This window comes from Leopardus geoffroyi, chromosome A3, assembly GCF_018350155.1.
Source record: "Leopardus geoffroyi isolate Oge1 chromosome A3, O.geoffroyi_Oge1_pat1.0, whole genome shotgun sequence".
Taxonomy (NCBI): domain Eukaryota; kingdom Metazoa; phylum Chordata; class Mammalia; order Carnivora; family Felidae; genus Leopardus; species Leopardus geoffroyi.
Genome location: NC_059336.1, coordinates 128,193,161 through 128,216,745, shown reverse-complemented (window position 1 = coordinate 128,216,745; position 23,585 = coordinate 128,193,161). Strand labels below are relative to the sequence as shown.

At 50.4% G+C, this 23,585-nt stretch overlaps 1 protein-coding gene across 4 annotated transcripts in view; it reads left to right on the top strand.

Moving 5' to 3' along the window:
- The window catches only part of LOC123581539, a 53,985-nt gene extending 49,472 nt beyond the window's left edge, over nucleotides 1-4,513 (top strand). For all 4 annotated transcript variants that reach the window (XR_006703800.1, XR_006703799.1, XR_006703801.1 and 1 more), the window contains one exon: nucleotides 4,235-4,513. The gene's annotated coding sequence lies outside the window, so the exon portion shown is untranslated. The remainder of the gene's footprint in view (nucleotides 1-4,234) is intronic.
- Nucleotides 4,514-23,585: the final 19,072 nt, after the last annotated feature.

Here is a 23,585-nt window from a genome sequence, read left to right as displayed (position 1 = left end):
CTTCTCTGGCTCTGATCTCTTCCGAGCGGAGCTGCGTGACTGCGCAGGTGCGTGCAGAATCATTCTCTTTCCCAGAAACACCCCCGTGTTGCACAAGAGTCACTCCCCCTTTCACTCTTGCAAGAATGTTTAGTGTGCATGCGATTTCCCAGGGCCCCCGCTGGGCACTGAGACACAAATATGACAGATAAGTGCTGTCCTCAGGGAGCCTGCAATCCAGCGGGAGCAGGTAAGCGCATAACTGAGAGTCCTCACAAATGGGACAGGAAGCTGGCATAGGGCTGCCCACGGCAGAGGAAATCAGGGTGAGAGCCCCGAGGGGGCGGCATCTGAGGGAGGTCTCAGAGGCTGTGGGATTCCTAGACACAGCAGAGCGTTTATGTTCCCTGACACGCCATCACAGGGTGGCTCTGGGCCCCATTGTTTCAGATGCAGATTCTTCACCCCTCCTTCGGAAGCCCGGGCCCGGGGGGCCTACTGTGGGCAGTTGCAGAGTAGGCCTGAAGGAGCACAGGAGTCTGAGAGCCCTGGGTTCCAAGTTTAGTACTGCCCTCTCCTTGTGGGGTGGCTTGCAACAATTCCCCCGAACTCACAGAGCCTCAGTCTCCTGCCCCGTGAAATGGGCCTCCTAAGCGCCACTGGAGAGCGGGAGGCGCGAATAGGAGCACAGAGCGCTGTGCCTGGCACTTGGAGAGGGAGGCGGGGAAGCGTGCAACTTCCCGGGCTGCTTCTCCGCGAGCTGCGAGTCTGCGAACGCCGCCCAAGGGGTGGGTGGCAGCACGTAATCCCGCCCTCTGTGAACCGGTGACCTCCCTGGCCACGGAAGCAGACAGGTCATTTAAAAAATGTAATTTTCGCATTGACATTCTTCGTGCTGAGCCCGGGGGCAGGCATGTCCATTCTGCACGGGGAGAGCTCCGGGGCAGTAACCCAGAAAGAAGAGGCAGCCCTCACTTTGCCATTCTGCGCCCGGGCCTCTGACAAAAGAATTGTGCAAATGAACCTTTAAATCCGTAAATAGTGCCCCCACGATGCCGGGAAGAATGCAGCCGCGACAAAGGGCAATATTCACAGTTTATCTCAGGGTGATGGATCTGAATGGACGCATGAACACGGGTTTGTTAGAGAAAGAGCAGGCCACAGCCCCCCGCCGGGAGCCCAGTGGCCGCAGTCTGCAGTGCAAACAGTCAGTCCAAATCCCGAACAATTAGGGGAAACCAAGCTGCCATTATCTGAACTTCAACTTGTTCTCATGATTGATATGGGAAATGAAAAGTTGTACGCGGCTCGGGGAAGGCTGTGTTCGCCCTCACGGCGCGCGGGGCTCCGAGAAGGTGCACGATGTGTGTCCCGTACCCACGGCGCCAGCGGCCGACGCGCCCCCCGGGTCGGCCCCGCCCGGCAGAGCACCCGCGCGTCGTTCCCGTCTCTGGCCCGTCACATACCCTTCTTCGGTCTCGGTCCTCTGGAACGTCCCCCCACCCCCATAACCTCAGCACATGACCGAATTCTTAAAAAAATCGTTTTTGGGGCCCGGCGGGACATTTCTCTGGAGACGGAGGATGCGTTAGACGTCAGCGGCACGACCGCGGTCCGGTCGGCAAGTCTGTCTGCGCCTCAGTGTTGTGAGCTGTAGAATGGGGATCAGACCCACCTCACAGAAAAGTATGTGACTTGACCAGTTTGGCCGCTGGCACCGGGAAGTTCTCCATAAATGTGACGGGTCCGTATTCATTCCTTCAACAGCCTGAGCGTTTGCTGAGGACCAGTCACTCTGCTTGGCGGGGAGGGCGGCCCGAGAATGACTGAGACAACTCTGGCCTTTGCGGGGGATGCTCTGGGGCTTACAAGCAAGCTCTGTACCCAACAGATGGTTCAAGCGTTTCAAGGCCGGGGGGCTGTGCCTCTTTTCCTCTGAGTCTCCGGTTTCGGGGGGCTCCACGGGGTTTGCGGAGCCGAGGTGAGCCCAGTGTTGCCGGGGAGGGGCACGGCACAGGGAGGATGAAGCATTTGCCCTGGGCCTCGGAGGGTGGAGGGATTTGAGAAGCTCGTGTGCAGAGGACATCATCCCGAGCCGCAGTAAAGCCGCAGCAGAGGCTGGGAATTAGGGCTGCACAGGGCCTGGCGGCTGGAGGGTGGGGTTCCCGGGAGGTGAAGGTAGGAGAGGAGGTTGAAGACAGAGGCAGATCATCCAGGGTCCGAACGCGAAGAGGAGGTTTGCCTTTTAACCTGTAGGCAATAGGGAGGGATAAAATGTTCTGGAGCAAGGGAGTGCCGCCTGACTCAAGCTCTGGGGAAATGTGTTCTGAGGCTAGGCCCGCGATGGGGCAGGATGGCCCGCAGAACGCAGGGTCAACAGGGCTCGGTAGTGCAGTGGATGCAGGGAGAGGGGGGTCAAAGGTGACAAAGGTTGTGAGCTTTTGGCTCCTTCTCTTCCAATCCTTCAATTAATGAAACTCTTCTGATTCCCTTCCATCAGAGAGGAAGGGCAGGATTCCACACCAGTTGCCAGGAACTTATATAATCAATCAATCAATTAATTGCACCCACACACACTTTCCGGGTGGGCAGCAGAAACGTACTGTCTTTAATCCGTTTTTGAAATATGCCCGGGTGAGGGTACTCTTTGCACCTCGGTTTCACGGATCGGGAGACTGAGGCCCAGAGGATTCAGTGAATGCTTTGCTCAAGTCTGGGCTGGGATTTGAACCAGGGTCTTTCTGCTGAGAAAGCCATCCACTTCCCTTTGTGCTAAGCCGCCTCTGGTGAGGCTGGCCCCTGAGGCATGCATGCAATTGCACACACACACACACACACACACACACACACAAACCCTGCGCTCGGGCCACCAGGACAGCGGCTGAAACAGAGACTTCCAAGAACCCTCTTCAAAGCGGCCAGAGGCATTCAGCAAGGCCTGGCATTCAGGCTGGAAGGATTTCTCCATTGTCTCCACCATCAGAGGTAAGTGACATCTTGAACGCCTCAAGAAGATTAAATAGCCCGGCTCCGTCGGAAAGCTTACAAAAAAAAGGGTGAGAGAGAGAGAAGAAAGGACGCAAGTTGGCTATTATAGAGCTGGTCCTTTTTTGTCGCAGAAAGAGCTTTCAAGGAGCACTATTGGAAGAAGCGGGCCCAGAGAAGAAGACAATGCCAGAGAGCCAGAGAGAACTCCTACAGGAACCCGGGGCTGGGCGCCGTGAATGCGGATTACTGCGGCTCCGAGCCGCCAAAGAAAAGGGGAACCCTGGTCAGGATGAAAATGAGGAATTACTTTTTTTCCCTTCCCCTCTGAGCCTCCAGTTCACTGCGCAGCGACAATGCGTGATGGGGGGCACTTGACATGCCCCTCTTCCAGGCCATGTTGGCGCCCCATGTGGGGCCCCCGGGGAACAAGGGCGGCGCAAACCCAAACAAAGCCGATTTTAACCCGATAAACTCACCCCACATTCTCCAATAGAAACGACGGGCGTTTGGGCTGCTGAATGTCTGCGCGCGGTCCAAACACATGGGACAAATAAGGAGCTTGGATTTGCGGATGTTTGAACATATGTAAACTGCTTCATCTTTTTAAGAGAACTGTTTCCTTTTTTTTTCTTTTCCTTTTTCTCTTTTTCTTTCTTTCCTTCTTTCTTTCTTTTTTTTAGTTTTCAATGGAAGAAAACTGGGGATGCCGATGGCCCTTTTTGCAAAGCCTCAAAAGAGCCTGTTTCTAGTAGGTGATGAAGCTATAGACTGTGAGGGAGAAAGGGATCTAATTTGCTCAGATCCTGGGAACATGATTTGCTTTTGAAACACACTCTATCCTCACCCACCTCTAAATGGCCACCCTGTACATTCAAAATGTGCTCTGAAAGATGCGGTGCAGAAAAGCTGTAGAAAACGGCCCGAGCAGGAGATCCGACTTCGGGTTTGTTGTTGTCTTAACTGATGTTTTGTTAAGAATCACTTAGCTTCTTGGAGCTTCGGCTCCTGCCCATATTGCTCTGAGCACTGGGCTGCTTGGATGAGGCAGCCTGGAGCCCACACGGTACAACCCCCTGCATCCCCCAGGGCACGGGACACACGGGGGGGGGGCTGCTGTGGCCGAGACCTGTGGGTGATCAGTGCTCCCTCCTGCCTCCTTCTCCAGGGAAAACCAAGCGAGGGGACCGTTGCAAAATTGCTTCCGAAACTCTTAGTGTGTTTTACAAATCTGAGCTCTTCTCTTTACCATTTGTCTTCTCTTTGGCAGAAATCAGTTGTCCAGACCTATCTGTTAGGTCACGATCAGTTACTGAGCCCAAGTCCTCGCATGAAACTCAGCCCAGCAAGAATTCAAAATCATTTTCATTCACACAAAGTCACTAACGGTGTTAAAACTCTCATACTACCTTCAAAAGAAACACGTGGCCGGTGTTGAGAGCGCAAATGTAACAGAAAGCTGAATTATGAGTTTGGTAAGTCTTCCTCCCTCCTGCCGTTCTAGACCCGTATCAGGTGGTTCTAGTCTGGCATCCGTCATGAGGTGCCCTGTGCGTCCTGGAATGACATTTGCCTTTTACATGTCATCCTGACTTGTGTTTTCAAATTCAGGTTTTGCCTTCTGTGTGTGTGTGTGTGTGTGTGTGCGTGTGTGTGTGTGTGTGTGTGTGTGTTAATGATTAGACCTGGCATGTCTATCAGAATTGAAGGTCACAGTGGAAATGGGATTTGGCGTCTGAGATGGAGAAAAATGCTGTTATGACTTAAGAATTCCTCCTTTCTGGAATGTGAATGCACATGCATGAAACGTAGCGCCTCCCTCTGAGAGTCTCCTCGCTGAGACGGTCTGACCTTCACAAATGGAAGAAAGGCCCCTTTTCTCGAAGCTGCTGCTTTATTTGGCCCCAGATGTGCCCTCACATGAACCCAAAATATCTACCGTAAACAGGAAGCTGTGCGACTCGGGGGGAGGGCGGTGAGTTTGGGCACGAGGCAGACCTGGGGCTGACCCCTCCCCCCACCACACGCCTCTCTGGCCACGGACCATCTTTGAGCTGTGGTGAGGACAGAACGGCCTGGTGTCCCTGACAGCTCTGTGAGGAATTTGCGGAGCAGGAAGGGCTGCGAGCAGTGGTCAAGCGTGTGGTGGGCGGTCGGGTGGTCTGGCAACGCCACTTACTACGTACAGAGGGTCCTGTGCCTCTGCCGATTCATCTGGAAAATGGGGCTACTGTTGGAAGCTTCTTCGCGGACTGTTTCCCACACCATGCCCGCCATGTGGTGAGGCCTCAAATGAATGTTAGCTACTTTTAAAGCTTCTTGGCCAAGGAGCCTGGAAGGAAGAGGGAGAAAGGGTGATATCCAGGAGGCAGATCGGCTGGAAAAGTCTGACCACACTGGTTCCAACCACATCTCTTACTCTGGGAAACCAGAGGCTGTCGATGAGGAGGGCGAGGGGCCGCGGAGTCTCTGACCCTCTTCCTCTGCTCATCTCCCCCTGCCCCACGTCCATCCTCTGGGCTTACAGGTAGAAGCTCTCAGGGCACGAAGATTTTGTGCCCGTTCCTGACAGAGATACAGTGGGACTGAGCTGTTGGAGGGTGGGGAGGGGACAAGATCATGACCGTTAAAATTTGAACACGTTGTTCCAGCATGTTAGTCGTGGAAATGTCTATTAGTTTTATTATTTAGCATGCCGTAGAACAATTGTTAGCTTTCCCTCCGTGTGGGACTACACGCTGCCTCTCCCCAAATCCCCGCGGCCCGGGCCAGCCAGGGCTCCCCGCTCTCCCTCAGGCTGCCCCTTTGGCGGCCGTTTGCCAGGGCTCCGCTTTGCTTCATGTGTCTTTTTTCCAAAAGCTGTTTCGATTAACCCACATTTACAATAGGAAATAATATTAGTCTCATAACCAGAGGGTATGGAGCCCTCGTTATGTAGAAACAAACCTTGAGCTTCAAATATTTCTGCTGGTGAAACGTCTCACGTAAAACTTTTATTACAGTGGATGTTATGGGGGAGACATTTTAAATAGTAAAAACCAATATGCTGTGTTCCTGGATTATTTTAGTTAACAACTACGAAACTAGTCTAAATGCACTACCTACAAATTGAATAAAACAGAAGCAGTTGACTTATAAGACTCATATTATATAGCCTACAATTGCAACACATTAAACTAACAACTGTCGCCTACCGTGTTTCTACAGAGCTGTGTCACGTATGATCCCTGGATAAAATAATACTAAAAGACAAAATAAAAATTTTTTTGGCGAGAGAGAGAGGGGGAAAAAAACATCTTGCTGTTATTCTGGGATCTGCCAGTAAGCTCAGCGGGAGGCAGACCAACGAGGAAAGTGACCCACTTCTGTTTCCAGGTTATGCGACCCAAGAGCTCGTCCAGTGGTGGTCTTGGGGAGTTTCTTATGGCCAGGGAGGCTAGCGTTGGGCAAAGCAAAGACCCTTAGTGGAGAGGACTCTTGGGGAACGTTGTCTGGGCTTTCAAGTTTTTTATTTATTTGAGATATTTATTTATTTTTGAGAGAGAGAGAGAGAGAGAAAACGCAAGTGGGGGAGGGTCAGAGTGGGGGAGGGGGACAGAGAATCCCAAGTGGGCTCTTCTTGGACCCTAGGAAGCCTGATGCGGGGCTCAAACTGCAAGATGATGACCTGAGCCAAAGTCAGACACTTAACCCACTGAGCCACCCACTCGCGCCTGTCTGGGCTTTCAAAATAGAGAGGGAAGTGCAGGAAAATCTCATCTCAGGAACTTCCTGTGGGGACACCTTTCCACCGTCTGACCTCTGGCAGCAGGAAAACGGAAGGACCAGGGCCTAAGCCAGCTGCTCCCCTGGCATTTGGGGGGGGGGGGATTGAGTCAAAGGAAGAGACTCAGCTTCCGACTGCAGAGAAGAACTGAGACTGTCTTCTGCTTGTGGAGAGCCTGCTGACCCAGGGCGGCGTTGGCCAGACTGGAGGGCCACGAAAAGTGCCCCACCGTCACCCCCTGATGCTTTGCCTTCGTCGGGGATCCGGTTGTTCAGAGGGTCTCTGGTCGACCTCTCAAGCCTCTGTCAGATTCCCCATTTGGAACAGCAAGGACAGAAAGATACTTTTTCAGAACCTTTACATTTAGCCCAATCAATTTTTGTGTGGTGTGTCCATTTCTTTATGTTGTTGAGGGGTTTTTTTCGTTTTGCTTTGTTTTGTTTCTGAGCTGGCAGAGTTCTCAGCTTAATATTGTGAGCTTTTTTTTTTTTTTTTTTTTAAGTTTACTTATTTATTCTGAGAGAGAGAACCAGTAAGGGAGAAGCAGAGAGAGAGGGCACAGAGGATCCAAAGCGGGCTCCTTGCAGACAGCAGAGGGCCCGATGCAGGGCTCCAACTTACGAACCGTGAGATCATTACCTGGACCAAAGTCAGATGCTTAACCGGCTGAGTCACCCAGCCGCGCCCCCCCCCCCCGCCCCCCCATAAACTATTTTTTTGTTGTTGGGAAATAAGGCGGCTTTGATACCATGCAGTGATCCTTCTGAATTTTTCCGAGATAATTTTGGCCTGAATATTACAGGTGAGAACCCCTGCATGTGCATTGCTGATGTTTTCATCTGCACTGGAGAGTCTTCTGTCTATTTTGGGGGTAAATTCTCTGTCAATTGGATATGGGCTAAACATTTCTTTTTGCTTATGTAGTCCAGGAGGGAGTCGATATTTCTGCTGGAGTCTGGCACGCCCCCTTTCCAAAGGGTTTGTTTTCTGGCCGTCGTGAGGCTTTTGGTCTGGAGGGTTTCCGCGTGACCTCTCAGTGCATCGATTACTTTAGCTTCTTCAGTCAACGACACGTTCGTTCCATTTCTTTTCTGTTAGAGAGTTTGTCCATGAATATTTAACCCCTGCCACATAAATCGGTTTCTTCACAACTCCCCTGATTCATTTAGTAAGGGCTCCCCCTCTACGAGGCGTCTTCGATATGCCTAATTCCAAGTTCTCATGCTGTCTGTTGATTCATCACGGCCAGTAGCCCAGTGGCTCCTCTTTAGCAAGTGTCCACGTAGAGGCTGGACCCTGATTCAAGAGAATTCCGGAGAGTGGAGTCTTTCTCCAAACGCCGTGTGAGTGTTGCCTACACTACTCTGCACACCGCTGATGGGGTTTTGAAAGACGTTTTGGGTGCTATACTTGCTATTGGATTTGCTTAGTCGAGTCTTCCAAGGACTGAGACTTACTTGTAATGTCAGACAGCAGCCCAACTTGCGGTAAGCATTTAGATTTCTCTTCTTTTCATGCTATTCTATAAGGGTCTCTTTTAAGACCGAGTGGAGAATGGTCACATTCCAGCTCATTGCTCGTGGTTTTCACATCTGCCATTTCTGATAGTTTGTTCTTGAGTCTGACTTCTAGAATGGTTGATTTAAGAGCCCCAAGTTTCCATTCAATGTGACTAAAGCTCTCAGCACATTGATGTCCTTCCTCCAGAAAGACAGAAACTCCAATGGCCGGTTCTCCGTCTCCCCTTGCATTGTGGTACAAAGTTTTAAGCATGCAAAGCTTCCACTGTGACGGGGAAAGCTGTCCTCTCCCCCACAGTCCTCGGAGGTCTGGCCCTGGGCTAAGCTCTCCTGGCAGGACGGCCATTGCCTGGCACAGGGTCTCCAGAATCAGCATCACGCAAAGTTCAAGGCCATCAGAGGACCCTTTGTGGCTCCTAAGGCCACTGCTGTATTTGCACAGCCTAGGTTGCCAGGACAGGACCCTGCTGCCCACATCAGGTGTCAAAGTCCAGCGGTGAGCATTCTTCCCAGGACCCTCTCTGTGCCTGGCAACCAGGGCTGACCCCAGTGGAAGGGGAGTGGGGACATGAAAAACAATGTCTCCCAACTCTCCCACCTCTTGACCGATAAGGAAAATGATCAGATCCTTTGGACTATAGGCTAGGCTCTGTAGGCGAGAGGGAATGGCCAGAGGCTCTGGCCACCTCAGGTTTTTCCTGGCTGCCCCCCAAACTAAGGACATCAATATGTTTCCAAATCTATAACCATTTGGGGTCACTAGTTGGGAAGTTCCAAGCTGGAAGATTTGTAGACCCCCGGTAGTGACCACTGCTCCTTTTTCTCTCTCTTCTGAAAAATTAAGATGACATTCATATGATGTAATGTTTTCATTATTTTAAAGCTTTTTAACTATTTTAAATATCCTAACTAATTTAGTGGAATTTAGCACACTCACAATGGTGTGCAACCACCACCTCTGTCTAGTTCCAAAATATTTTCATGACTCAAAAAGGAAACCCCATAACCATGAATCTCCTAATGCCCCTCTCCCCGCTAATCCCCGGCAACCAGTGATTTGTGACCTTTCTCTCTGCATCCATTTTCTGCATATTTCATATAAATGAAATCATACAATATGTGACTTTTTGCGTTGGCTTCTTTCACTTAACATAATGTTTTTGAGATTCGTTCATGTTGTAACCCCTACTAACACTTCATTCATTTTTATGGCTGAGTGTTAGCCCCTTGCATGGATAGATCACAATTTATTCATCTATTCATTCATTGAGAGAACATTTGCACTGTTTCTACCTTTTGGCTGTTGTGACTAATACTGCTATGAACACGCATTTTTATGCATTTGTTTGAGTACCAGTTTTCAATGTTTAGGTCTATATTTTGGGATTATACTGGGTGAAGTTTCTGGGTCATATGGTAATTCTATGATGAACTTTTTTTGAGGAATAACCAAACTACTTTCCACAATGGCTGCTCTCATTACAATCCCAACAGTCAGATAAAGTGTTCTAATTTCTTCACGTCTTCACTAGCACTTGGGATTTTCCATTTTTAAAATGATAGCCATCCTAGGAATGGGAAACAGTACCTCAATGTCCGCTCGAGTCCTTTGCCCATTTTTTAAGCTGGGCTGTTTGTTTTTTTGTTGCTTAGTTGTAAGAACTCTTTACGTATTCTGGATATTAGATCCTTGGCAGATATATACATTGATTTGCAAGAATTTTCTCCCATTTTGTAGGTTATCTTTTCACTTTCTTGGCAATGGCCTTTGATGCACAAAAGTTTTTAAGATTGATAAAGTCTAATTCATCTTGTTGCCCATGTTTTGGGTGTCAAAACTGGGAAATCATCATCAGATCCAAGGTCACGAAGAATTACCCCCTCTGTTTTCTTCAAAGTGTTCTGTGGTTTCAGTTCTTGGGTCTGGGTCTTTGACCCGCTTTGCATTAATTTTTACATACGGTGCGAAGCCAAATCTTCTTCACTCTAGGATCCAGGCTAAAAGCACGTCCCCTGTCTGGGACACGACATCCTCATAACAGAGGGAAGAGAACAAAAACCACACCATCCAACGGCCTTGAAAAACTCAGCCCCAACATGGTGTGTGGCGTGTCTGCTCTCGTTGTCTCACCGTTCCTGGTGTCGATGGTGAGTTAGTATTCTCCCGGAGGAACCACGGAAGACGCCCGTGGCAACAGCAAACGTGTATAATCTTCCATTCTTACGTGATCTCTTACATTACAGAGGAGAAAGAAGCTGGTCATGGGAAATGATGATACAATCTACCGTATGTGCCCTAGAAATCATAGCACATGAATCGACAAAATAGAATTCGGAGTACAAATATTTTACAGGAAACTTTTTTAATTAATTTTTTTTTTTTAATTTTTGAGAGAGAGGGGGGGAGTACGAGTGGGGGAGAGGGGCAGAGGGAGAGAGAAAGAGAAAGAGAATCTTAAGCAGGCTCCACGTTCAGTGTGGAGCTCGATGTGGGGCTCCATCCCATGACCCTGGGATCACGACCTGAGCCGAAATCAAGGGTTGAACACTCGACCGACTGAGCCACCCCGGAGCCCTTTCCAGGAAACATTGGAGGTACCAGCTCCACCATCCCTTACCTGAAACCACTGGGGCCCAGTGACTTCCGAATTCAGAACGTATTGGATTTACGTATAATATATAATGCTCCCAGCAGGATCCAGGGCTGTCCTTGTAACTAGCAGATGAGTGTTTTTGCAAAAAAGATGATTATCCGCAAAGTAGGAGGCCCAATTTAGTTTTAGGTCAATTTTTACTGGCAAACAAGCTTAGGTCAATTTAGGTCTTGCTGCCAAATGAGCTTAAAAACCAACAAAACCACTTTTCAAAAGAGCTTTACATTTTTTTTATTATTTAAAAAAATTTCAAGGTTTATTTATTTTGAGAGAGTGAGAGAGAGAAAGAGCGAGCAGGGGAGGAGCAGAGAGGGACAGAGAGAATGCCAAGCAGGCTCTACACCATCAGCACAAAGCCCAACATGGGCCTTGAACTCAGGAACCGTGAGATGATGACTTGAGCCGAAATCGAGAGTTGGATGCTTAACCGATTGAGCCACCCAGGCGCCCCAAGAGCTTTTTTTTTTAAAGGTTGCGATTGCAGATAAGGGGTTGTTGACTTGTATTTTGGAGAGTCAGACACGTTTCTTAAACTAATTTAGGAGGAAGCAATCCACAGTCACATACCTCCTTTCCAGAATTTTCTAGACAGTAATCAAATAAGAGTTTTCCTAGACTACTGGATGACTTAAAAACACACTTTTTGCCGGGTATTATTTATCAGCGGTTGGAGATTCTTTGGTGGCCCTACCTTGACAATCTATTGATACGTCTACTCTGCACAAAGGTCTCTGTGAGGGTCCCTGTCCGCATGACACTTGAAATCTGGGTGGGGAGAAGAGACAGTAAGTTTTACGGTATGTGGCTCTGCAGTCAGACCTATGGGAAGAGCTTGCTTGGGGAGAGGTCTGTGAGGGCAAATCAGGATGGGGTCCGGCAGAGTTTGGTCCCGTGAAAGGAAGGTCTGTGAGCATTCCAGGTAGGGAGAACCCCCGGAACAGGAGAGCCGAGACAGGGCCTTGCAGAAGAGGCTGAGGGTTCGGGGTGGAAAACGCCAATGCCACAAGACCAGTTCAGAAGTCCATCTACTTACTTTCAGTGTTTGTGGACAGAATGACCTCTTTGTAGCTGTTCCTTTTCAGGGCAGTTATTACAGAGCAAAAGACGTGTTTGCCGGAAAGTTTAATTAAAATGTACTTCCTCGGAATTATGTTCAGGGAGCAAATGAGTTTAAGCAGGTTACTTGGCACATACCAGTTGGGAGGTGACGATCTCTTCATTCCTGACTCGAGAGAGAGGGGAGGGGGACAGGAGAGGAAGTGAGGTGGGGGCTTGGGAGGCAGTGAAGGGAGAGGTTCCTGTAGGTACTTGTCTGGGGAAGGCTTTGCAGGCTGTGGGTAAGCAATTATTCCTACAGTCTGGGAGCCAGCCTTCTGTCGGGGCTTAAAATGCATCAGACACCTGTTTCCGAGATTTCCAAGGGAATTTTCCAGACAAATGCTCCCTGTCTGCTTGGTTAGGAGTCGGGTTCTCCTCCCTGGTTATCTATGACACCTTCCTCGGAACCGCGGGAGACTTAGCCGTGTGAAAATTGCCTGATGGAGCTCAAACTGAAAAAGGGTAAACTCTGGTGGGAGAGGAGAGAGGAGATAAGGACGACAAATGAAAACCTCAGCTGGGCATCACTGAGCACCCGTGACCTACTTGGTGCTAGAGAATATATGACAAGGTATGAGGGACACTTGATGCCTTTGTTCTGCTCTCTTGTTGGGGAAGGAAGGTGTTGTAAGAACATCTATTGAGTTCTTTCCATGGTCGGAGCCCTCTCCAACGTGACTGGGGTTCGAGACCAAAAATAATTGCTACATGACTGGTTTGGCATCTATGGTACATTTTTGGGGAATTCTGAAAAGGCTGCTCTGATCCTCCAACTAGGATTTCCAAGGAAGAGAAACCGAGGCAAGGAAAATCATGTCCTTACTTGGGTCTTTCATCTTTACAAACTCTATTTCTTCTGCTGGAGTTTCCTGCAAAGACGTCCAGGTATCGTTGGAGACTTGCCCGGGGTCCACAGAGCCGGCCGCACGCTAGCCTGTCAACATCCCCCCTTGCATTGTCACTGGCCCTAGACCTTGAGCTTCCTTTACAGCCTCTTCATAAAGGACAGAACGTGCTGCTGTCTAGCTCCAAGTCCGTCAATGGCTATCCGTTGTCTGCTTAGTATCGTGGGATCTCAAAGTGGGATGCCAAATCCAGCTGTGGGAGGTTTTCCAGAGGATGGGGCATGTAAGCTTGAGTCTCAAGTAGATATTTGTAAGGTAGTCAGCGGGGACAGTGGGAGTGGGGGTGAAGCATTTCCAGAAAGCATCCTCTGCAAACCATCACGTGCAAAAGCACGGAGATATCACGCAGCAAAGCATGATAAAGCGCTGCCAAGAATTGTGGGGTGGCTGAAATCCAAGGGTCTGGAGGTGACGGGGGGCTGGATTCCCAAAGGGTCTTGTATAATAACCTAAGCTCAGATTTCAATGCGATGCCCGAAGGTCGTTTCTTTCCTTTTATGATATCACATGTCAAATACAAGTTTAAAAAACAAAACCAAAATTAAGGTTTTGCTGTGCTTGGTTTTCTAGCCCTCTTTTCCACTCAACATCACATCATGAGTATCTTCACGCATCCTCAACAAATCCTTCACGAATATTTTTGTGCCTGTGTGATGGTCAAACAGATACATCTAAGCATGTTTCCCATTTTCGATTTTTGGATAGTTCAGCTGTTCTCATTTTTTAATACTAAAAATAAAGTGGTAATAAACACCATAAGGATGTATCTTTGATTTGCATCTCTAATTATTTCCCTAGAATTGATACTTAGAACAAAACAATAATGTTACACACATTTTATGTTCTCTATCTTTAGGACACCAGAGTGTCTGTCTCATTTTACCCTCTTGGACAACGAGAGTGATCACTTGGAAAAGAAACTGATATTTTGGGCGTGCATGGGTGGCTCAGCCAGTTAAGGACTTGACTTTTGATTTCAGTCCAGGTCTTGGTCTCATGGTTCATGAGATCGAGTCCCGTGTGGGCTCTGCACTGACAGTGTGTAGCCAGCTTGGGATTCTCTCTCTCTCTCTCTCTCTCTCTCTCTCTCTTTCTGCCCCTCCCCTGCTCTAGCATGCGCTCTCTCTTTCTGTCTTTCAAAATAAGTAAATAAACTTTAAAAAAATAAATAAAATTAAAAAAAAGAAATTGACATTTTTGGAAAAAAATAGTTGTATTAATTAGATTTTCCCCAATATTCGAGGTAAAAAATTTCTTCAGATGTTCACTTAACTTACGTATCTCTTCCAAAAATTGTTCCTTTACTTTGTCCAATTTCTATAGGATTATTTTTCTTACTTATTTGGAGAAGGACTTCATACACCAGGCCAAGTCTTTGCAGTTTGTTTTAGTTTCTTCCCAGTTATATATATATATATATATATATATATATATATATATATATATATTTTTTTTTTTTTTTTTTTTTTTTAATTTCATGCGCTTTGTAATTTAAATAGCTAGACGATAACCTTTCTAGAAGGTAAAGACTGCAGGCTGGTGGGATAACAGGCAGGGAGGGGAGGGAGCCCTAGATGGCTTGGTGGTTTCCAGCGTGGAAGCTCTGGGGAGGGGGGTGGGGCGGTGACTCAGGCTGCTCAGGGGTGGCACCGATGTGCAGGTGAGATGCCCAGAAGAGCTAGAAACAACATCTGAACCTCATTCATACTATGTGGCCGAGGGCCTTTTGTAGAAGGAATGAGCGCCCATCTGGATCTAGAGCTTGTAGAGAATTCTAGGAGGAGGCACGACGCGATCAGAATGAGAGCCCTGGTCTCGTGACTCCGAGTCCCGAATCCACTCCTGACGATGAGTGGACAGCTGGGTTGTGAGATGGCAAGGCAGGGGGACTGACACGGCCCAACCTAGGCAGCATCTGATTCTTCAGTTTCACTTTTTTTTTCTTTTAATGAAAATCTCATCTTCACACTCCTTTCCAGCCTGCAACTGGCTTCTCCTCTCCCATGGGGCGGTGGGCTATGTTTTGGATGCCTCAAGCCCACTTCACCTTGGAGACTGACAGGAACTTACCAGGTGTTTATTATGACGAAACTGCTCTCCATCCGCGTTCATTACTTTAGTTTCTTCTACAAGGGTCATGAATGTGGCACCATTGACTTTTCCTTCACCCTGGATTAATTAATAGAAATCAACATGGCGAGAACAAGGAACAGAGCAGTTAAACGTCTCACGATTAGCGCCCATCCTCTTGAACTTCTGTCACGGAGGGAGAAAGATGAGCACCCCCACTATGAACATGTCCAAAACTTCCTGTGTGAACAGACATTTTTCTCCTTCTTCTCCTCCTTCTCCTTCTCTTCGTCTTCCTTCTCCTCCTCCTCCTCGCTCTCCTTTCTCAGAATTTGGCAGAATTGGATAAAACCACGTGTTTTATTTTACAGCATGCCTATAGCTTGGCATCGTTGGCATAAAAATGTTCCCCTAGCAGACAAATCCCGTGATAATGGCTTTTCCTTTGGGCTGGATCATTTTTAAAGATATTATAATGGGGGATTCACAGTAATGTGTGCTGCAGCCTGGAATGTGTCTGTGCAGGTGGCCAAGTGAATGTCGATCTCTCTGTCATTCTGCTGTCCAGCCACCTCCCCCTTGGCGGGTGTTGCAGAAAGGAAGGAGGAACTGCACGTGACGTTGGCCTCACCTCTGCGCTGGTCTAGCCGGTGGTGCTGCCCTGTGTGCTCTGCTATGCGACAGGAGCCTGCCCAGGCGCAGGCCTTGCTGCAGAGGGGACCAGAATCTGCGCTTAGATGTCTGCCTGTGGTCTCCTCTGAAAAAATCCCACAGCTGATTCTCCTCTGGGCTTCCTCCCCGTGGGTGGTGAGCCTCATAGCAGTGATGGGGCCCGGGGAGTGTCTCTCAGCAATTAGGGACAGATCCTTGGGGGGAACCCTGGCCTCCACCAGCTCAAATAGGATAGGAGTTTGGAAATAAATGCCCGGAGGGTCCATTCATAGCAATATCTACACCATTCTAATTTTTGGTTGAAAGATCATTTCCAGAAAGCGAGGCTGGACCTGGGCTCACAAATAACATAAATAATGACGATGATTATTATTAGGCAACGGGTGTTGAATTTTTGATGTGTTTATTTCCCGTTTGGTGTTTCTCATCTATTTCCAAAGTGCGGAATGCCATTTCGAGTCTCAAAGGCACCCAGAAGTGAAGAGGGGGGCCTGAAGTTATGCCTCATTCGCCGCTGGGCCCACGGATCAGGGCCGGGGAGGCCTCGGGGGGGAGGGTGGGTGGGGGGCGGAGGCGGGTGGCAGTGCGGGCCCGCTGGCTGCTTCGGGGCCGCCAGCCCCGCCGGGGCCTCCGGGGCGTTGCCTGGAAACCGCGCAACAATGCCTCCCGAGCAGCCCCGCGATGATCTTTTCTGAAGTGGCAGCCCCTTCAATTATTTTATTTCCATTATATTATGTTAATTAAATCAGCAAAAAGAACAGAGCACATGCATGTCCCAAGTGTAGTGGCTGTGAAGGGTTAATCGGAATGGCCCTGGCGGCCGCTGGGTGTGCAGAAGCAGCAGGCAAGGTGCGTTAAGATGGACCGGTCCCCAACTGGTCCGTCCCCGGGTGACCCCGCGGGAGCCAGAGTGTCCTCGCAGCTGCCTGCGTTTTGCCGGCTGTTTCCACAGCTCTCCCGAGCCACCGGCTGCACCCGGCCGGCCCTACAGAAGGGATCCTATGACCCTTTGAAGAACAACTTAGTACCGCAGCCAGACTCTGCAGAAGCCACTGCGCCTCAGTTCATTGGTGGTGACAAAAGACATTGGAGGTGCATCATGTGAACACCTCAGGCAGAGGCTTTGAAAACATTAAGTGCTTTGCTGCAATAAAATCTTGTATCGAATCCCCCAGATACAACCCAAGTAACAGTGAGGCTGCTTTGATTGGCGTCAGAACTGGGGACCTCATTCCCCTTGCCCCATCCAAGATGCAAAGCACAGTTTGAAAACCCGCGCCTTGGAGCGTCCCAAGCGGGTACGAGAACCATGGGTTTTGTAGGGGCGGTCTGCTGTCGGGGGTCTGATGGCCACAGGGGTCTCCCGACCTGATGGTCCCATGCCCTGAGAAGTGGGTCCTAGAGTCCCCAGGGATTTCTGAGGTTGAAAACAGAAGGTACTCCCCTGCCTCAATTTACTTGTCTATAAAATGGACATAAAAATTCTGTGTGGCCTCCCGGGCTCCTAAACTTGAAGAACCGACACATAATGGCCACTTCCAGGCCTGTGGTAAGCACTCCTGGGGAGGTGACCCCCCTCGCCCTCAGAATGTCTCTTGAGGGGGGTCTCTGTGTTTTAGGAAATGCTCAGAGCATCAACCCCCCGCGTCTTCTTCTTTTGCGGTGGGGGACGTGGGGCTGCTGTTTCGGGCTGTGATTTTACTCTTCTTTTTGAGTTCTGCAGACACCTGTCCCGTGAGCCTGGAGACCCTCAACCTGATTCTGGTCTCGCCTCTGACTCCGGGAAGCAGGCGACAGACCCTCCCCTCTCTGGCCTGTGGTTTTCTCCTCAGTCAAGTGAAGGCCCTACTATCAGGGATCCGTTAGCTCCCTGCAGCTGCGGCATCCTCTCATTTGAATGCCATCAACAAAAATAGCAGTGCAACGCCTTCTGTCAAAGACGACAGAGCAATTACTCTAAAGTTTATTTCCTCTCCCCTGCGTCTCCAATATTGCAAATCTCCTCCGTTTTAAAATTAAGTTGTAAATGAGATGTGAGGCCCACATCACTTACTTTGTTCTCTCTCCAACAGAAAGGGTTGAATAACCAGTTCAAAGAAAACGTACACATAACTGAAATTCAAAGGGGGTTGGAGGGATTTTCTTTCTCCTAATCTTGGTTACTGGGCTCGCCATCTGATTAACCTTCCCCCGGGCACCACTGTGAGGGTGGGATTCCCTGACCCAGCGCTCTTAGTAACGCCCCTCTGTGTACAGGAGGACGCCCCAGACCCGCATCACCGCTGGCATCACAGAAGTCACAGAAAAAATAGTTAGAAAGTGCTTACCGTGGGCCAGGCATTTCACATGTACTCACTTCTAAAACATTCACATTTTGAAGTATCTGAGCTTCTACCTACTTTACTGATCAGGAAACCGAGGCACAGATAGGTTAAGTGACTTGCTCCCGGTTTTACAGCTGGTAAGTGACGAGCCAGGGTTCCAACCCGTCCTGTCTGCCTACCAAGGTCTTTGCTCTTAATGCCCGAACTTGACTCACATATAAGCTCTGTGCAGGAAAGGAGGGGCTACAAGACCTTCTGGTCACATCGGTGTGTGGCCTTCAAACCTTCTGCAAGGCTGCCTGACAGGCACTTGTCCAGCCTGTACTGAAATACTCCTGCTGATGGGGAACTCTTTCCCTCTGAGGGCAATCGTTCATCCATCCCCCGGACAGGCACAGGCCCCACCTACGGGCTCAGTGCCGGGCCATCAAGAGGAACACATCGTAGCTCCTTCTGCTGAGGGACTCGTAATCCACAGCCAACCTGTTAGGTCCTTGAACAGCTCCGACTGCCAGAACACTCTGCGTTTGCCAAGCTCGGAAACACCTCCCTCTCACTAAAGGGGTTGTATAATTACTGTCCGAACCAGGACCCGGTGGAGAGTGAACAGGGACTCCTACGATAATTTTGTCACGGTGACAGGCGTAAACAGAGTCTGTCGCTGGCAAACAGGGGTACGCATTCCCAGCCCACGATCCACAGCCTGGCGCTTGTCTGGTCTTTGAGTCCCCTCCAAGGGTGCTCCTGTTCTCCTCCACGCATCGGCCCTTTGAGGACTCGACATTTGAGGACCGGTGTCTGGCCAGCTCTGAGCCTCCTCAGAGGACTCCACGGGAGTCCTCATGTCCTTAGTTTGGAGCCCGGCCACAAAGCCCTTGCTCTCCCCTGAACATGTCTGAGAGTCTCAGGTTGGCTTTCTGGTCCTGCCCCGCCCTGCCCTACCCTGGCCCTCATTCAGTTGGGAGAGGAGCGAGCCTAGGTCTGCAGCAGAGGGGGGGTTGAAGAAGGCTGGCTGCTTACCAGACACATTTGCAAAGCCTGGGACTCAGGGAAGATAAAGACAACGGAGGCAAGAACATTGCCATCGCGGCTCTGTGGCTGACGGGGGCGCGGGACTTAGAAATTTAAGACAGAAAAGTTTGGGGAGAGACGATAGAAAAATACGTTTCCCTGATATTTCTTAGAAAACTTCGGACAAGCATATTTGTTTTCAGGTGAGCGATTATTTTAACCCATCAGCCTGGAGAGCGAACGTCTCTGCACGTCACTCAGTCAGTCAACAAACATGCACTGACTCGCAGTTGTTTGCAGGACATACAGATGACACCACGCTTGCTCTCAAGTTGCTCAGCGCTTAGACGGGGGCAGAATATGAGGTGTTCAGGTAATACGTGCCACAAGGGGGGCGCCGAGGGAGCATCGAACTCACCCCCTCGGGGCTGTCGGACAGCTTACAGGGTAGCTAATCACTGAGCTGGTTCGCAGAGGATGCGCAGCAGCGTTCCCGGCAGAGAAGGGAAGTGAGCGACATTCCAGGCAGAGGGAACAGCATGTCCAAGAGACGAGAGGCAGCGGGCACGTGACAGCGTTGTGTGTTCAGGTGGCTGCTGGGGGTGGGGGTGGGGGTGGGGGTGACGGAAGCCGGGAAGGACCCCGAGGTGGACCCTGGGGCTGTTGGAAGCGTCCGGGCCCGGGCTGGGGAGACCCAGACGTTCGGGGGCCGCTTTGCACGGCTGAACGCCGGCGCGTGGATTTAGATGTCCCCGTAATTAGTTAAAACGAGTGCCAGCGTGAAGCCCCAATGAGAAAACGCCGTGTTTGCTGAGCGTTTGCCGAGTTGCCGGCGGACTGCGTGCTCGGGCGGGAGCAGCAAGCGAAACTCTGCTTCCTTCAAGCTCCATTAATCTGCCCATTTCTTTCTGCCCCAAATTCCTCTTCAAATATGCAGCGGTTCCTCAAATTCGTAAAGGAGGCAGTGATTTATGACCCCGTGGGGGGGCCGGCAAGCCTCCAGGCAGGTGGTTAGCGGAGGCTGGGTTGGTCCGGTTGACCGTCCGCGGCTGCCCGAGAAGGACAGTGGCTCTCCTCTCCTCCCCACGTGTGCACGCGTGCACACACACACAGGCGCGCACAACCGCTCATCCCGGCCCGTGTCTTCAGGCCCTCCTACTTGTGGCCCTGTGAGGGCTGCTGGGAGAGCCCAGCGACCCCGTGCAAGGGACGGCACCCCCAGTATCTCCTGTGGGTGAGCGTCTCCCCTAAACAGCCCTTCTGAGTCTGAAACACCAGCAGCCATCGCTTCCTGTGCATTTGCTGTGTGCCTGGTTCCAGCTCCAGTCCTTTATTCGCCTCCTAGCTAAGTTCATAATATCACGCAAGGCAAGGATGTGCTAGCTCCCGTTTTGGTGAAGAGAAACTGAGGCACGGAGACGCCAAGGGACAGGTGCCAGTTTTCACCGAGCCAGCAGGAGGTGGAACAAGGATTCGAACCCCGGGCGATGAGGCCTTTCCCTTTACCCTGGGACCTATCGGGAGGGGCCGCAAGGTCCCCTCCCCTTGTCCGGACTTGGGGCTGGGATCAGGAAGTGAGTCACTGCCATTGCTTGTGGCAAGGGCTTTTGGAATCAGGATCAGTAGAATTCATTAACTCACTTGTCAAGCAGCTTTTTCTGAGGGCCTGCTGGGCTGTTGTGTTCACCGGTGGGGGTGCAGAAGGGACAGATGAGCCACGGCCCTCAGAATGTTAGTCCACGGGGAGGGAATTATAGACACCACCCCTGTGATCCTGTGAGCTGGGTGCTGGGCTCCAACAAGCGAGTCAGGGCAGAGGGGCCGGGGATCAGGCCTTGCTCGTGCCAGAGGGGCTCCCCAGAATGGGGGGACCTGGTGGGGAAGCAATGGCTGTGCAGAGAGGCACAGAGCTCATACGGGGCAGAAATGCTGGGGTGGGGGGCCCTGTAGTTTATTGTTTAATTTAGGACTTTTCTTCCAAATGTTTATTTTGAAAATTTTCGGGGCGCCTCAGTTGGTGAAGCTTCCGACTTCAGCTCAGGTCATGATCCCACGTTTCATGGGTTTGAGCCCCGCGTCGGGCTCTGTGCTGACAGCTCAGAGCCTGGAGCCTGCTTTGGATTCTGTGTCTCCCTCTCTCTCTGCCCCTCCCCCACTCATGCTCTGTCTGTATCTCTCTCTCTCTCTCTCTCTCTCAGAATAAATAAACATGAAAAAATTTTATTTTGAAAGGTTTCATACGACGTAAAAGTTGAAAGAAGAGAACAAGGAACACGTTGTATATCCTCTACCTCCGCAATTGCCTACTCGGCAATTACCTACTCAGCGATTGCAAACGTCTTGTATGTGTCTCTCTCTCAATCTATGTACGTAGATGATGCATATATGATGTGCATATGTGTATATGATGCGTGTGCATGCTTTTTGTATGTATGCCTTGTTTCTTGCTGAACTCTTTGAAGATAAGTTACAAACACACCAGTTTGCTCCTAAGGCTTCTCCTCTATGTATACGATGCCCGCAGCTCTGTCTCCGTGCTGTGGAAATGACTAATGGAAGATACTGTGTGCAAGAATCCGGGCACGATGCCTTGAATCCAGCAGATACTCAGGAAAAGTGAGGTCCTTCGCTCTTTCCTTGAGGATAGCAGGTCTCCTTGAGATGGGGACGGGAGATGCACCGGTGGGTGCTGACAGGTGGGGTATCAGGTCCCCACAGAAAGTGAGAGATGGAAGGAAGAGCGTCGGGGTCACCTGGCTTGGGATCCCAGGTGTCTGGGACGTATTCTCCTTAGCTCTGTATCCGATGGACCTCCACGTCCTGGCGAGTCCACCTTGAACGGCCTTCTGAACCCATGTTCTCCTAGCTCTGGCTTCCTCTGGTCTTGCCTGCCATTTGTCATAGCTGCATCACTGTCTGGTTCATCTCTGTGCCCTCCACTAGCTTCTCTGCTGACCGGTGGGCACCAAAACTGTTCACCGGTGACGAGCACCCAGGATGAATGAACCAATGGGTGGCCTCCTCCCTGATGTCATGGCAGACAGGCTCAGCCATCCCAGGGCAAGGAGGTTGCAGCCAAAGTGAGCAATTCGGAGGGCGGCAGAAAGGGCAGAAGAGTCACAGGGAAGCCCTATTCCCTCTCAGCAAGGTCTCCTGTTACAGCTCCCAGCACTGACCGCTGGGCCAGACCCCGGTGGCCCTGGGAGCCTGAGATCTGCCTTTGCGTCCCATCAAACAGGATCAAGACAGGAGCCATTGTAAAGAACCCAGCGCAGGGAGATGCCCACAAACAGAGTCGATCGTGTTCGGTCTGTTCCTTCTGGGCTGGTGCATCCCCATCTGAGTATTTCCACAGTCGCTCTAGAAGGGTGTACATAGCTTGAAAGAGACTCTGTCCCTCATCAGCCATGGGACTTTGGGCGAGAAGCTTCACTTTTCTGAACCTGAGTTTCCTCTCCGGTGAAATGGCATTTCCTTCCCCATCTCATAGGGTTGTGAGGTTCCCACGAGCTTGGCAACGTGAAGTTCTTTGTGTGGAGCTCAACTCGTTAGACCTACTGATCATTGGTAGCTAACGATCGACTCTATTTGTTCTGATTTTGAGATGTTGTTTTTTTCTGAAATACCGACGATAGCTCGGAGTGTAGGTAATCCAGCCATTTGCTTCCTGAATCCATGAAGACATTGGCCCTGGGACCAGAAAGACACCGTGAAGCATTAGCATCTTTATTTTTTATTTTAAAATTTTTTCTTTAACATTTATTTATTTTTGAGACACACAGAGACAGAGTGCAAGCTGGGAAGGGGCAGAGACGGGGAGACACAGAATCCCAAGCAGGCTCCAGGCTCCCAGCTGTCAGCACAGAGCCCGACGTGGGACTTGAACTCATGAACCGTGAGATCGTGACCTGAGCCAAAGTCAGCCGCTTAACTGACTGAGCCACCCAGGTGCCCCAGCATTAGCTTCTTTAAAGGGTAAGGAACATTCCACCCTGGTGTGAGAAGGCGCGCAGTTAATCTTTCAGTTTCCGCAGGAGGTTGCCCGGGAGAACAGAGGACAGAGGATCCAGGTGGATGAATTCTGTGCCAAACCCTTGGAGTTCTGGGCAGCCCTTGATCTCCGGGTCTGTGGGCTGTGGGCATCCCTGTGACGGCAGGGATGGATGAGAGTGTGTGTGTGTGAGCGTGTGTGTGAGTGCGTGTGTGCATGTATGTGTGTGCACGTGTGTGTGAGCACGTGTGTGTGCTGTACAGAGCCCTCCCCTCGCGTCTCCGCCCAGCCCGGTGCAGCAGGCCTTTCCGTCTTCCGATCTGCGAAGCTGAATCAAAAAGCACAGGTTTTTCTCACGCTTCCTGCGGCAAAGAGTGTCTCTTTAAACCGTCCTGGGGGCTTGTTGTTCTGGAGAAAGGAAGGATTGCTTGTGATCTCTCTCTGACACACACAGGACCCGAACGTCCAATGAATACGCAGAGGGGTCTTTGGAAATGCGTGCTCTGGGGACGTGGGGCTGAAGACCTGGGAAATGCTGGGCGATGCCCCCCAAACACCAACCGATGGCATTCGAGAGGTTTCCTCCATGCTTGAGCCTTGGAGAACAGGC